The sequence below is a fragment of the Asparagus officinalis genome, chromosome 10 (genome assembly GCF_001876935.1).
Source record: "Asparagus officinalis chromosome 10, Aspof.V1, whole genome shotgun sequence".
Taxonomy (NCBI): domain Eukaryota; kingdom Viridiplantae; phylum Streptophyta; class Magnoliopsida; order Asparagales; family Asparagaceae; genus Asparagus; species Asparagus officinalis.
The window spans coordinates 36,026,304-36,034,923 of record NC_033803.1 but is presented as its reverse complement, the minus strand read 5'-3'; positions in this window follow the sequence as shown (position 1 = coordinate 36,034,923).

The window sequence follows — 8,620 nt, the reverse complement described above, 5'->3', positions numbered from 1 at the left end:
ACTTCCCGCTTGTTATCATCTTGGTTGGGATTTTTACGACTGCTAGATTCTCCCTGATGAGTTGTCAGTGCTGCGATTTGCTGGTCATGCATCTCCTTCATTTGCTACATAGCCATTTCTATTTCAAATTTGAAATTCTCTTTCTGCTTAGTTAGAGCATCATCGAGAATCTTAGCCATTTGCTCAACGCTGATCATAAATGATTCATAGGATTGCCCTACGCTTGATGCTGTATCATCAGAAGCCACTGCTGAGCAAGTATCTGAGCAGGCATCCGACGTCTCGTCTTTCGAAGGAAGTCCTTTCTGCATTGTTTGGTAATCCCTTTGTCTGATGGTTCCCAATCGCAATCGGGCCATACGTCGGGATACTACGGTAAACTGATCCGAACTAAAGTGTCGTGTCGACTTTCCCCTCCCAGTCATGTTAATGGACACTTCTGGAAAATCATCATCCTGAAGAGCAACTCTCTTCTTGAAGAAATGCCTTGGTCTGGATTCAGATGTTTTTGTGGAGATTCTTTCAAACACTGAAACTCTCTCCGGGATGGTCTTGGAACAGCAACACTCTGACAATACCGCCTTAATAATTTTAGTACACGGACAGTGAGAATCCGTGTCTCGGGCACTCCTTTTCCGGGATTTGTTCGCACCCCTAGCTTGATAGTATAACTCGTTAGTTTGATGACTGGAACAACCTATCGTGTGCTGGCACGACTTCCCAGGTATAACGTCTTCATCCGACGAGTATGTTTTCTTCTGGGAATACAACGCTTTGTTAACGTCTTCAAGAGTCGCATGTCTGAGTCTATGTTTTTGTGAACGTTGGCCCTCAACAGGCTCCTGGATTTCAACACGCAATCCAATGCAGTCATTTACGTGACTTTTCCCGTCATATTTTCTCCTCTACTGCTTAGGGGGACGACCTCCAGCTTGAAAATGTGCTCGAGATCCATTCAATAAGCCTGAGCGCTCTTTGACTGGGGTTTTGCCTCGATCATTGTGTGCAAGGCCAAGGAGATCTTTGATTGTTATTTTAAAATAGGACAAATCCATGCTATCGCGGATCTCCACCGGAGGTGCGGAACTTGTCAGGATAGACGGGACTGTAGGAAATGAACCAGGTGCGAAACAGATCGAACCAGATCTCTTAGCGCATGAACCACCATTTGGTGGCTCGGTTCTGACCGAGCCAGCAATTGGTTTTATGGTTTTTTCAATGCCTTCGGACACCTTTTGGGTTGTTTTTGATGCCGGTTTAGACTTTGGCCTCCAAACTCGGCGTGATCTTGGTGGCTTCTTGACCACTTCTTCTTGTTTTATTTTCTGTGGTTCTTGCATCAGAGTTCGTGCATGCGCGAGTAACGTGCGGTGTTTCTGGATCCTTTCTTTAAGAGTTGAACGCGTCCTTTTTACACGGATCCATTCATTCGTGGTTGAGTTGGAGGAGTTGGCTACCCGCTGTTGCAGTGCTTGGTGCCTCTTGGACTTCAGATCCGCTTCATAGCGGATTCCATCAACCGGTTCTAAGGCCTTGGCCATCTGGTGCGCAAGGCGTTGTCGCCGTCTCTGACGTGCTCTCTTTGATAGAATTGGCACGTTATCCGTAGTTAACTCCTCGCTCAAGGAGTTCAGATCTGTAGCGTCGGCTTCGTCGGATGCCGGCGTGCGAGAAGAGGTGGATCTAGAGGGGGAGGACAAATACTCCTCATACTTCTGCTGGTCGAACTCATATTCGACCTCTTCTTCAACCGGGATGAGAATCCGAGGTTGCGATACATCGGCCTTTGCAGAAAGGCTGTCGGCTCCCACTGTGGTCGCCAGCGTGTTTGGGTGGAAAATTAATTTCTTTGATGAGTCCATTACAGCTTCAAACACTTACAATAAACTCAAAAAAATAGCCTTTTTATAAGACTTTTAAATCAAAAGTTACAATTTTCTCTCAAACTACACGCAATAGAAGTTTATCGCCTATTGCTTGTGCGGGATTGTTGCCGGTGCCGGGATTTATCCATAGACCGCCTACGGATCAGATCCGGTAAGCAGAAGTTAGATGATCAATGCTCTTGCTTCACGAAGGAAGGGATTGCAGTAGCGATGATTTTTACTAAGCAAAATCACGGCTCTTCTCGAGATTTAAGACTAAGCTTAAATCCGGAGGAAAGGGGAATAAGTCTCAGATCTCTCGAACTCTCACTTTTTCGAAGAACTTCGCCAAGATCTGTTAACTCTCTGAAATTCGTGCTCCAATCTCCAATTTGACAGCACTTCATCCTCTTGATTTCTAAATCCATAAAATGAAGGCCTATGGCTCATATTTATAGGCCTCGGATGCGGTTATTTGGATAAGACTGATGGATTTCTCTGTATCTTCAGTTAACAACTATACAACCACAATATCAGATCAGTTAGAACGTCCAGGAACACTCAAATCCCGAAAGAATCCGTCAAATAACCTAAAAAACTGATTTTTGGCCGAACTGCCATTTGGTGGCTCGACCATCGCCGAGCCACCAAATGGTTGTTGACCCTATAGTTTTGATGATGATTTGTCAAATAATTTATCACTTACATATTCTCTAGTTTTGTTTTTATGTTTCTCTTTACAGATATTTCAACACACGACAATTAAGCGTTATAGATTCAAGTTCATATATGTGGAGTTACCTACGTTTAAGAGTAGTTTACTTACATATATTGTATGTTTATATTTAAGCTCAATATATGTACACTTAACACGATTTCTTGGCGTTTTCTATCATATAAATGATTTTTCATCAAACGTTGTTACAATATCTTTTATTTCATGTTTACAGCTCATTCATACTTTATTATATACATATAATATATGCATGATATATATATACATGTTTATAAGTTATATCAAAATTTTCATATTCGTAAAATACAGGTTTTACAAACACTTTTCAAAAACAGTGTGTTTTTGCAAACAAAAATTATTTTTCCAAAAATTCCTTTTCTAACATGTTCATTTTATCATTTAGAAACTTTTTCCAAAGTTTTATTATTTTTGTAATTGATTTACTATTTTTAAAGTATTTTTAAAATCAGCCAAAAACAGGTTTTCAGACTGTGTCAGTTTGCAGTCGACCACCATGGTCGACCGCCATGAACATATTTTCAAAGTCTGGCTTTTATGTGCTCGCGGTCGACTGTGACGGTTGACCGTGAAACCATCCAGAGACTTTCGCGATCGACCGTCGCGGTCGACCGTCAGCTTTTATTTTCTAATCTCAGATTTTTGTGCTTCGCGGTCGACCGCCACGGTCGACCGCTAGTTTCATATTTGATTCTCTGGGGGCTTTTTGGTCATTTCAAGTTGGTTTTGGTGAGTTCTTGAGTTGGTATAAATACCCCATTGCTCTTCTATTTCAGTAACTAAGAAAACCAAGTGTTTTTGTTTTTACAAGAAGTTTTAACAAAGGTTTAAGAGATGTTTAAAGAGCTGTTAAGCTGATTTTCGTTAATCTACTTCAAGAGAAGTTTTCTACAACAAGAAGTGGCTTTCAATTCCTATTGGGATCATCATCCACTACTCTTCTTGAATATTGAGAAGTTTTCTAAACTCTTCCTTATATAGCTTACTATTTCACTTTCATTTATTTAGCTATATTTATTGAGTTGTATTATTTTCATTCACTGTTATCACACACACATATTGAGCTTAATTTCTTCATAATATATAGTGTGGGTTGTTGGTGTGATTTAGTGAGTGTGAGCTTCATTAGCGTTCTCATTTGTTGTTGAGAACAAACCATTGTATGTAATCTTTATTTGTAAGTATCACTTGTAATACACTTGTACACCGAGAGAAGTGTGAGGCGAGAGACGGGGTCGAATCCAATAGGAGTGGCGTCGGTTGACGAACCTAAGGAGAGGTTGCATCCGAGCACTTGAGGACACGGGCTAGGTTCCTGCACTTAGTGTGTAAAGTGTGATTGCATAGTGTTTGTTATGTGAGAGTTTTCGGTAAGCTTGTAAACCGAGTGTGTCAATTGGTATTAGAGCTTGGTGCTCTTTGATTTAAGAACTAATCACCTTGAGTTAAAGATCCAAGTTATCGTTTTCGTGCTAATCTAGTGTTGATTGGTTTCTTTCTTGCATATAAATCATTATGGATATGTATGATGCTTCTAGTCTAGGTTATACTATTAATGTTGCTCATCGTTTGGATATTTTCTCCTATGCTCAATGGCGTGTTAGATTCAAATTTTTTGTTCAATCTAAACAATTCGATTTATGGGAAATTATTGAGGATGCCTATGTTGTTCCCATTTTGGAAAAATCCAAATGGAGTGAAAATGAGAAAAGATTGTTTAACATGAGCAAGCTCTTGTTAAAATATTTTCTTAATGCTTTTCACTCATCGTTTTCTAACAAATTTGCTCATTTTGATAGTGCTTACGCCTTATGGAAATTTATTGAAGCACATGAAGGAGACTCGGAGGCTATTCAAAAAGCGTTGGAAGATCGCGCTTTAAGCTCTAAGGAAGCCTCATCTCCTTGTACAATACCACTAGGTGATAACCCTAGTGAGGTAAGCAATCTTGATAACGATGATATTATTACTTTTGATAAACTTGCTCTTGAGTTTAAAAAATTACACAATTGCTATATTGATGTAAAGAGTAAGTAAGTAAATATGAAATCCACTCATGAAACACTAGCCACTAAGTTTAATTTTATTGTAAATGAAAATATAATTCTTAAAGAATGCAATAAAAAATTAAGAATTGAAAATGCTAGTTTGCTTCATGAAAAACGTGATGCTATGTTAGAAGTAGATAACTTGAAATCTATGATGAAAAATCTTGTTTATCATACTTCTAGTAGCAATACTTGTATGCACAATGATGAGTTGAATCAAATGAGAAAACGTATATCCACCTTAGATTCAACACTAAACACATGAGTTGAATCAAATGAGAAAACGTATATCCACCTTAGATTCAACACTAAACACTTGTATTGCTAATAATAAAAAGCACCTTAGATTCAACACTAAACACTTGTATTGCTAATAATAAAAAGCTTATGGACTTATGTGCAAAGTCCCATGTTAATTCTTCTAAGGAACCTATTCACTATGCACATATGTATGACAAAATTCACAAATGTTCTATTTGCGGTCTTAAAGGCCATTTAGCTCAATTTTGTCATAATGCACCAAAAATTGACAAGCCTATTCATGATTGTGCATCCCATCAAGCTTCTTGATCACATACACATGTACACACACATAGTGTAAATCATAGACATGATCATGTGTATAAATGTGATTATTATGATTGTTTTGGTCATTTGGCCATGTTTTGTTTCGATTTAAAAAGAAATTCTCGTTTGCAAAATAATTACAAAGAAAAATCTATTCTTGCAAATGAACCACGTGCATTTCATTTCGGTCAACGTAAACCATTCAAACCTCTACATTGCACAAATTGCAATCGTATGGGTCATGTTTATAATTTTTGTTTTGATCGTATCGGTGCACAAAATACGCCCAAGCGGGTTCATAACCCTAGGGCCTTGGATTTAAATGATAGGGGTCATGTTTCAAATTTTAGTGGTAGCAAAATGATTTTTATATCAATTTTTTTTCTTTTGTTTGTTTTGTTCATTTTGTTTTTTGAATAATTGGGTTTTTGAGTTTTAATGATGAATTGTATTTTTATTAAGTTAAAAATAAAATATATTTTTTTTAATAGCTAAAAACTTTATATGTACTTATATATCTTATAAAACAATTTTATTAAGGACCAAAATGAAATTTTTCTTAAAACCCAGTTTTTAAAACTGACTATGCATTTATCTTTCTCGCGGTCGACCGCCACGGTCGACAGTCAATGTTTCTGAAAATTGTTACGGTCGACCGCCATGGTCGACCACAAGAGAGTTTTTTTGTTTTTCTGTTCATTTTCGTTATCGGGTTTCGGTTTATTTGGGTTAAATTTTCAAACCCGTTTCACCACCACCGTTGAACTTGTTCTGATCTGATCTGAGCCGCTCCTTTCTCTTCTCTAACACCCGACCCTTCACACTTCCTCTCATTCGAAAATTTTTCCCCAATTTCATCGTGTTCCCCTTCACGGTCGCCCGCAGCATCTCTTCGTTCGACCGCGGCTCTAACTCTCTTTCATTTTGGGTAATCTCTTATCTCATCTCTTGTTTCCATTCTCTCTTAGGGTTTCTTTGGCTAATCCAGGGTTTCTTTTTAATTCAATTTCTGTTTCATTTGCATCTACAAAACCCTAGTTGTTTCTATCTATAATTATGCCTCCTAAGAAGAGATCCAAACCTGAATCTAGTTCCTCATCTATCATTGCCTCTCATTATGAGAATTATCTTCTGTTTAAACCCCTAGTTAAGAAATATAGGGAGCTATGTAAACTGAAAATCCTGTCTACTAGATATATCAAATATGATCAATTGGCCATCTACATAATTCTTGAAATTCTTCTTGCTGTTGGCTTAGATAAATTACTAGATGAGCAACGCAAAGTTCCTTATTATCCATTTCTGGTATATTTGTTTTATGCAAATTTGTCTGTCACTTCCACTGCTGATGGTGTCCAAACCATTTTCACATCTGTTAAAAACATCCGGATTTCTTTTAATGCCGACGAACTTGCAGGAATCTTTAAGATCCCGTCAAGCGATGTCGAGCTTATGTCTATCGAACACACTGATCAAGCTGTGAACGATATCATGTTTAAGCCCGGTTGCACCTACCCAATGAACAACAAATCACTCAATCGCACTTCTAAAATCATAGCTCGTATTGTTGCTCAAAACCTTATTCCCAAAACCGGGAGTTTCGATCACTTTGCCCCTGATAAAGTTAATGCAGTTTATGCCATCTTTGCCCAAATAAAAGTGAATTGGGCTAATCATTTTCTCAAGAGTATGGCATGTAAGCATTTCAAATTCCTTCCCTTTGGTTGTATGATCACTCTCATTCTCCATCACTTCGGTGTTGCTCTGTCTAATGAACCCAAAGTGGAGCCTAGTAAAGAATATTTTGATAGGGTCTCACTTTCCCAGATGCAAATTTCTGACTCCTTATCTGATCCTGCTCAGCCATCATCTTCTCGGTCTAGAGCTTCCACCTCCTCCACTTCTAATATTTGTGCCCATTTGGATCGTCTCGAGACTCAGGTCTTAACTATTCAGAGGGACATTAGGACTATTCTATCTTATCAGCGTCAGTCTCTTGGGATTCCAGATCCCTCCTCCAGTTCTGGCTCTGGTTCTGATGAGGGCTCTGATGATGGATCTGCATCTGGCTCTGGTCCTGCTTCTGATGGTGATGGTGGTGATTGACTTTGTTGCTTTTTGGAATTTATTGGATTCTTCGCTTATGGTGATGTTTATGTTTTGTTTAACTAGAACTTGATACTTATATTTTATTTTGAGTTGTAATAACTCTATGTTTGTGTGGAAAACTATGTGACTTTGTGAAACAATTTGTGTATGGTTAGTAGTATTGTGGAACAAATTATGTTTGTGGAAAACTATGTAGCATTTAGTGTTTAAGTGATGATTTGTGATTTATTTGGTCTATATATTGTTTATGGTTGTATTTGGATGGATATGGTTGCTTAGCTCCTATGTATGTATATGATCTTTATATATCATCTATGCAAATTGACAGGGGGAGCTTTAGCTGTATTTTTTTTGTTATCTGTGCTTGTATGTAGGGGGAACATTGCTCCTATTCAATATATATTTATTTTTTTCCCCTTTTTGATGTTGTCAAGGGGGAGAAAATCTAATGTGGTTGGTCTATATGTTTAATTCATATTGTATGTAGTTTATCAGTATATATTTCATATCAATAAACAAATTTTTTGCCATCATCAAAAAGGGGGAGATTGTTGACCCTATAGTTTTGATGATGATTTGTCAAAGTATTTATCGCTAACATATTCTCTAGTTTTGTTTTTATTTTTCTCTTTACAGGCATTTCAACACACGACAATCAAGCATTATAGATTCAAGTTCATATGTGTGGAGTTACCTAGGTTTAAGAGTATTTTACTTACATATATTGTATGTTTATATTTAAGCTCAATATATGTACACTTAACACGATTTCTTGACGTTTTCTGTCGTATAAATGATTTTTCATCAAACGTTGTTACAATATCTTTTATTTCATGTTTACAGCTCATTCATACTTTAGTATATACATATAATATATGCATGATATATATATACATGTTTATAAGTCATATCAAAATTTTCATATTCGTAAAATACAAGTTTTACAAACACTTTTAAAAAACAATGTGTTTTTACAAACGAAAATTATTTTTCCAAAAATTCCTTTCCTAACATGTTCATTTTATCATTTAGAAACTTTTCCAAAAGTTTTATTATTTTTGGAATTGATTTGCTATGTTTAAAGTATTTTCAAAATCAGCCAAAAACAGGTTTTCAGACTGTGTCAGTTTGCGGTCGACCGCCACGGTCGACCGCCATGAACATATTTTCAAAGTCTGGCTTTTATGTGCTCGCGGGCGACCCGGACGGTCGACTGTGAAACCATCCAGAGACTTTCACGGTCGACCGCCAACTCTTTTTTTTTCTAATCTCAGTTT